Source organism: Mus caroli, unplaced genomic scaffold (genome assembly GCF_978045245.1).
Source record: "Mus caroli unplaced genomic scaffold, Mus_caroli_1 scaffold_20, whole genome shotgun sequence".
Taxonomy (NCBI): domain Eukaryota; kingdom Metazoa; phylum Chordata; class Mammalia; order Rodentia; family Muridae; genus Mus; species Mus caroli.
In genome coordinates, this window is record NW_028227275.1 from 4,577,206 (window position 1) to 4,584,144 (window position 6,939).

Here is a 6,939-nt window from a genome sequence, read left to right on the forward strand (position 1 = left end):
TGGCGTGTAAGGGTGTATGAGTGTGTGTGGGGAGTGTGTCTGTGTGTGTGATATGGTGTGGCATGTGAATATGTGTGTGTGTGTACGTGTGTGTGGTGGTATGTGAGTATGTGTGTGTGAGTGTTTGTGTGGTGTGTGTGTGTGTACCTTGATAAATAAGAACACTATGGAGTCAGACTGTGAGTTAGAAATCCAGGTTCTGTAAGTTAAATGACTCAGAATTATGTGAATTATGCTTAGTCCTCAGCTTTGCCATCTGTCAAATGGGAGCAAGAACATCCACCTCTAAGTTTGGACTATTTGCTATGATAATGTATAGGAGGCATGTGATGGAGCTCTCAGCTCATCATAGGCACTTACTAAACACCAGTTCTTACTTTGCTGGATTGTTTTGGGGAACTACAACATAACATGAACAAGCGGTAAGACTATGTCATGAAATGCACAAACCTTGCTATATACAAAAAACAAAGACAGCAAAAGAACTGACTTCTAGTCACTGAAGCCAAACAGAGATCTATTTAAGGTCAGAGCGTGGAACGATGAATCATTTGTTAAGTACCTTTTTATTTCGGAAGCAAATTTATTCCTTTGTGGTCATTTCATCTGATTATTGTTCCATTTGGGGAATTTGAACTTCCCCAAACTAATTTTTGCATCATGAAAAGGTCACTCCAGAGAGGCCCCTGCTGCGGTGTAACCGTTCCAAATAAACAGAAAACAAAGTTGGCAAAGCACAGCCCACTCAGCCCTTAGTGGATAATTCATTCTCCCACAGATCTTAGTGGGCAGTTTATTCTCCCAGCCACAGTGGGTCCAAGCTGCTCTCTTGAAGATCCAAATTCACAAGATCCCACCGAGGCTGAGAGGCTCCCTGGAGGCCAACTTTATGTCGTATTTGGTAGAGCTGGAGCTAAGGCCCGGTCCTCAGCCAGGACGGCAGCAGGCAAGCACCCGGTTGCCAACAAGGAGGGAAGACTTTCCAGGTCCACGTGGTTTGGCATCTCGGAGAATCTTCTCTATTAGTTTAACTTTAGAGTTTTAATGTCTTCTTGGTCTCGTTTCTGTTCTTTTGTAACAGATTAAAAAGAAAATGGGGATGAATGTGTGTGGATGAGGCAAGGGGTCAAGAAGAAACATCCTGCAATTCCCCACCAGAAGAGACCACAGGGAAGTCACCACTGCCACTTACAAAGCCTGGTGTGCACCCAGTGTCACTGACCGATCCCTGTTATCGGAGACGCCACCTGATGCTTTGTATGGGGCCTGTCGTTGAGAAATCAGACAGGATACTTTGGAAAGATCATCTCCCCCTAGAATAACTGGAGAATGAAAAGTTTAGAGTTATTTTCCATAATGCTTCAATTATTCAGAATGTGAATTTAAATAGTCCTATCACTCCCTGGTGGTTCTCCGCTAAGGAAGAATGACTCAGCTTGCTAGAAGCCTGCACTGCAGGGTGTGGTCAGGGTGTGGTCAGGTGGTCTGGGCGTCCCCTGAGCTGTGAGGGAAGGATCTATTTGAGACCCATCTCCTTGGCATGTGGAAGGCCACCTTCTTCTGTCTCTATCTGTCACTGTGTCCCAACTTTGCTTTCTCAGAAGAACACTTGCCACACTGGACCAGGGTCCACTCTAATGATTTCATGGTAATCTGCCAGTCTCTGCAAAGGCCCAATTCCAAGTAAGATCACTTTGCAAAGCACCAAGAATTTAGAGTCTTTGGGGTGGTGGTGGTGCATATTTCAACCTATAGCATGAGAAATTTCATGCACTGCCTTTATCACCTCTAACAGGTACAAGTCATATTTATTGACCTCTGGAACAAATAACAAGCCTAAGGAGGATTTCTGTCTCATATTTGAGATGGCCCCCAAATATGGTATCTAGAACCTGGAGACATAATGTTGCATTGCTATCATGTGGGGATTGTTGTTTGGTGAAGTGCGCATGTATGCAAGAGAATCATCCTGGGTCTTAGCAGTGGGGGAGTAGAAGGTACAGCTCCCAAGTATGTGTTTATGAGTGTGTGTGTGCGCGTGTGTGTGTGCGTGAATAACTGCTGCTTTATAGCTTTTATTGCAAGCCATAAACATCAACTTTTTTTTTTTTTGGTATATGAGCTTGAACAATTTGGTTTCTCGCTAATGATTTAGATCCACAAAGAAAAACTAGCTAATCCCGTGGGTTAGTCATGTGGGTCACCCTTTACAAGTTGTTTTGATATTGTATACACAAACTTGGAATCCTTTCCCCATGGCTGCAACATGGCTGTTAGTTTTTTTTTTTTTTCCAAGAAAGAATCAGTGTAACAGACAGCAAATAACCATGTAGGAGAAAATACAAACTTTTATAACTGAGGGACAAAGCTGGCCTTTGAGCAAGGGAAAACCAGATACTCACGTATAATCCAATGAAAAAAACCCAGAATTTTATGACCTTGAAGTTAAAATTTTGATTGAGAGAGTGCTTCAGATTCTAAAATACCAGTTAGGAAATAGCTCCCTTCAGTATCTTGATTTAGATTTAGATTATTATAGGAACTAGGGGAACAGCTCAGAGGTAGGGTGTTTGTTTAGCATGCACAAAGGATTTGACCTCAGCAGCACGCGCGCACACACACACACACACACACACACACACACACACTTAAAGGGAATTCGAAGCTCCATTGTATGATAACCAAAACTAACATATTTTAAAATATTGGTTTGTATGTGGTATGTATATGGTGCTCGGGGGTATATGAGTGCTTGAGTGTATGGATGTAAGCACGTATATGAGGAGGTCAGAGGCGAGGACAGCCTAATGTGTCAATCCTCTAGTTCTAATTTACGTAAGACAGGCTCGCTCCATTGTTTCCACTAGTCCACCAGATTCCTGGGGTCACCGCCCCTCATCTCTCCATAGAAACAGTGGGGTTACACACAGGAGAGCTCTCTTCCCCCAGCTTTTACGTGGGTGCTGGTAATTCAAGCGCAGGTCCTTGTGCTTACACAGACAGCGGCTTTACCCACGGAGACGGTTCTGCATCCTCCAGTCCAGCATTATCTTAATCTGCGCCTGGCCACGAACCAAACAGACCTAAGATTTATGCAGAAGAACAAGCTTACCTCCCGATCCTCACTGACTGAGGTCCAAGAGCTCTCACCAATGACTTGTCTTCCCATGTGATACTAAGTCTGGCTCAGCCTGTCCTGGACCCCTCCACGTCAGGAGCTGAATGTGCAAGCAGATGCCCATGAGTACCAAGTAGGAAAAATCCGGGGATCACGCTAGCATAGCCTGCCATTCTATAAGTGCCGGTGCCAACTCCTCCCTGGATAGATCTGGTATATCTGTGTTACATAAACAGCACGGATTTAGATATATTTGATTCTCTATTTTTAAAAATGTCATATGTGAGGGTTTTTTTTTTTTTAATGGCTGGGCTAGTTTGGTTGAACAATCTTATGTAAGACAGCACTTAGAAGCTCAGATCTGTGGGCCTGTGTATTATTTAGTCATCTGTTTGTGCAACTGTATTTTTAACTTAATTTATGATGAGCAAATAGTTTCTCTGAACTCTCAAGCTCCGCTTCCCTGCTTCAGCTCAGTTTGCTTTCCTCTCAGTTTCCTTCACAACACCTTACACAGAACTCTCCCTGAGAACTCTCTGTGGTACTTCTACGGAGGTAACGGGCATCCCTCAAGAAACAGCCCAGCCAAGTGAGCAAAGGGAGGCTTGGAATCCTCGAGCAGGGTACTCTCAGTTCAGTGGAGAGGTGGCTCTGTGGCACATGCCCTTTCAAAAGAGTTGCTGACTAGAGTCCCCTAGCCCTGAGCATCATTTGTAGTGTCTCACCTTGTCCTGTAATAGGTCAGATAGTCGGTCTCACTTTAGGGGCAGAGAAATGGGAGCTTGGAGGGCTTTCCTAGCCTTTCACAACCGATTAGCACTGGCATGCGACTTGCAACCCAGTGCCTTGGTTCCCTTCCTGCTGCTGGAACAAAAGCCACTTAAAGAAGGGATTTATTTGAGCTCACAGCTCAGGGTGCAGTCCACCAGGGGAAGTCACCGCAGCGGGAGGCGGAGATAGTGGCCACTTTGCACCCACAGTAATGGAGCCAGCAGGATGGAAGACTTTGAGCTTGCTGCTGCATTCTCTCTCCTTCACATTCAGTCTAGGGCCTAACCTGTGAAATGCTGCTGGCTATCTTCAGGATGGGCTTTCCCACCTCGGTGAACTTCATTCAGAAATCCCCCACAAGCAGACCCACCACTCAGGCAATTCTGGATTTTTGTCGAGCTGATGGTTGACGCCAGCCCTCAAACCAGAGACTCCAGAGCCAAAGCGCTCCAGCAAAAGGGCAGCCTCCTGTTCTCGTTTTTTGGAAATAGTTTAGTTATTTGAAATTGAGCTAGAAAAATCAACTGATGGGATAAAGCTTACTTGTGGGGCTAGGAGGGTAGATCAGAGGTAGAGCCTGTTTGAGGCCCAGAGGTTGAGCTCCACAGGCTTACACATGTACACATATGAGCACACATGCACAGGCATGCACACATGCACATGCATGCACACATTCACATGCACACGCACGCACACACACACACACACACACACAACATGGATACTGTGCAGTCCACAATATAAATTTTTCCTGATGTTCCTCTTTTGTAAAAGCCTCATTCATTAGGACATTTTCTATGACTATTTCAGACTGGCTCCCCAGAAGTTACCAGATTCTCTGCTAGGCATCTCCTCTCTTCAACTGTTGCCATCTCTTGTCTTCCCCTCAAATTCCTTTAGAATCCACAGTTGTGCTCTTTTAATGCCTGTAGAGTTTCTGTCCCAACTCTGTGACAACGAGTAAGAGAAACATCCTTACCTGGAGGCCGTGCTGGCAGGAGCATCCTTGACAGAAGACAGGCTCACTCCCCAGGGCCCCTGCAGCATAGGATATAAGGCAGCTGGCAGGATTTTTTATGCATGAGTCAGGTACCAGTCTCAGTGTCCCCAGGGCAGGGCCTCAAGTGTACTACTCCTAAGACATGCTGCTTTGTTTGAATGAGGAGGAGAGACTCACAGAGTCCCTACAACTCTCCAAGAAAGAAGGGCCCATTCTCAAACCTCATCAAAGATCCTAAAGATGAGGCCCTGGAGACCCCAGAACAGCGCTTTCTGGGTCACCCCTTGAGAGTTGACGCAGTCAGCCTGGCAGCCTCTGAAGGATGTGTGGGAATCACCTAGAGCTCCCTGTTCTCAGTTTGGGGGGGGGGTCTCGGTTTGGACAGAGACATCAGAACGTCCTAATTTAACTTCCAGCTACACACAGATTTGGTAGCTGGGCACGGAGTCGTAATTAGAACTGCTGGGGAGGAAGAAGCAGAGGAGAGTGTGCTGGCACGGGGGTAGCCAGAGACAAGCAGCCCTGCCATCTATAAGAAGCGAAGGGAAGAGGAACCCACACAGAATTTCAGAGCCTTGAGCCAAGATCCTTGGAGGTGAGGAAACCGAAGAGGTAGCACAGTATGGAAACAGAGAGGAGGGGCAGTTTGCGGAGGGTTGAACCTGCCATAAGGATGAACTGTGAACATGCACGGAGTTGTCAAAGGACAAGCGGAGTCAATGAAAAGAGAAGGGGACGATGTAGTGGCAGTCAGCTATGCACTGCTATGACCAAACACTGAAGAAACCAACATAAGGGAGTTAAAGATTTATCTGGGCTCATGGCTTCAGTGCTTGGCTCAAGCTTACAGGAAGATGGCACCGTGGAGAAAGGCTGCTCTCTTTGTGAGAATTAGAAAGAGAAGCACGGGAGGGTGAGGGACAAGGTAAATCCTTCAGGGCCATACCCCCAGACTCCACCCAACCTCCACCCCCTAACAATTCATAAATTGAATCTATACAATATATAAACAATCTATAAATCCATAGATGGGGTAAGCAAGCAGCAAAGTTGTGGCCTCCAGTCCTGTTACTGCCCAACAGCGCTAGACTAAGATAGTGCACGACGAGTCTTTTGAGATGTTTACTTTCATTTGTTTTATTTTCGTTTACGTTTATTTGTTCACTTCATGCTTTCATGCGGAGGCCAGAGGACAACTTGCAGAAGTTGTTTCTCTCATTCTCCTGGTGGGTTCTTGGCAACAAGTGCCTTCACCTGCTGAGCCATCTTACCTACCCTCTGGGGACATTTTAGGTCCAAGGCACAGAACTATATCATACAGGATCCATGCCCTGACACTTAGATGTTCGGGTTTCCAGAAACCAAGTGCAAAAAGACCAACAGCCCAGCAGAAAATGAGCAAAGACTGTAAACAGAGCGCTTACAAGAGGCGAAAAAGAAAGGGCCTTTGCGTACTAAGACAGCCTAGCCTCTGTCTCCATGAAGGAACTACAAGAACAATGAACAGCACAGGTCCATTTCTTGCCTCTGAGCTCCGCCAAAGCTTGGACAATACCCTGCGCTGGCCAGATGGAAATCAGAGCTCTGTTCCAGGTGCAAGGGGTTTCTGGCCCTTGTCTCAAGGAGGCTAACGCTGTGTAGTTGACTAGGTAGACCAGGCTAAGCTCAAACTCATAGAGAGTTTCCTGCCTCTGCCTTCAAGATCTGGAATTGTAAGTATATGTCACATCTGGCTACTAGACTACTTTGTCAGTAGGCCAGCAGCTTTCCCACTGTGTCTCTATCTCAGAATGTTCCTTCAAGCACTCTGTGCTGGAGGTTCCACCTCCCCCTGGCCTTTAGATCCTGCAGCACTCAAAGGTTCAACCCAGCATCTTCTCTCCACTTCTATCATCTTCATTGATCACCTTACCCATGCCCAGTACCTTAAAAAAAAAAGACTTATTTTTATTATGTTAATTATGGGTGTATGGGCACGTGACTGTAGTTACTCACAGAGGTCAGAAGTGTCCAGTCCCCATGGAGCTGGGTTACAGGCAGTTGTGAACTG

General features: G+C 46.1%; 1 long non-coding RNA gene across 1 annotated transcript; it reads right to left on the bottom strand.

Annotated features, from left to right (window-relative positions):
* Window positions 1-570: 570 nt before the first annotated feature.
* LOC115029999 (uncharacterized) lies at window positions 571-3,282 on the bottom strand. Its single transcript, XR_003835595.1, has 3 exons — window positions 3,113-3,282; window positions 1,193-1,322; window positions 571-1,069 (listed from the first exon to the last, which is right to left on the bottom strand). It is a non-coding gene; the product is annotated as an uncharacterized LOC115029999 (long non-coding RNA).
* Between the last annotated feature and the right edge of the window lie 3,657 nt (window positions 3,283-6,939).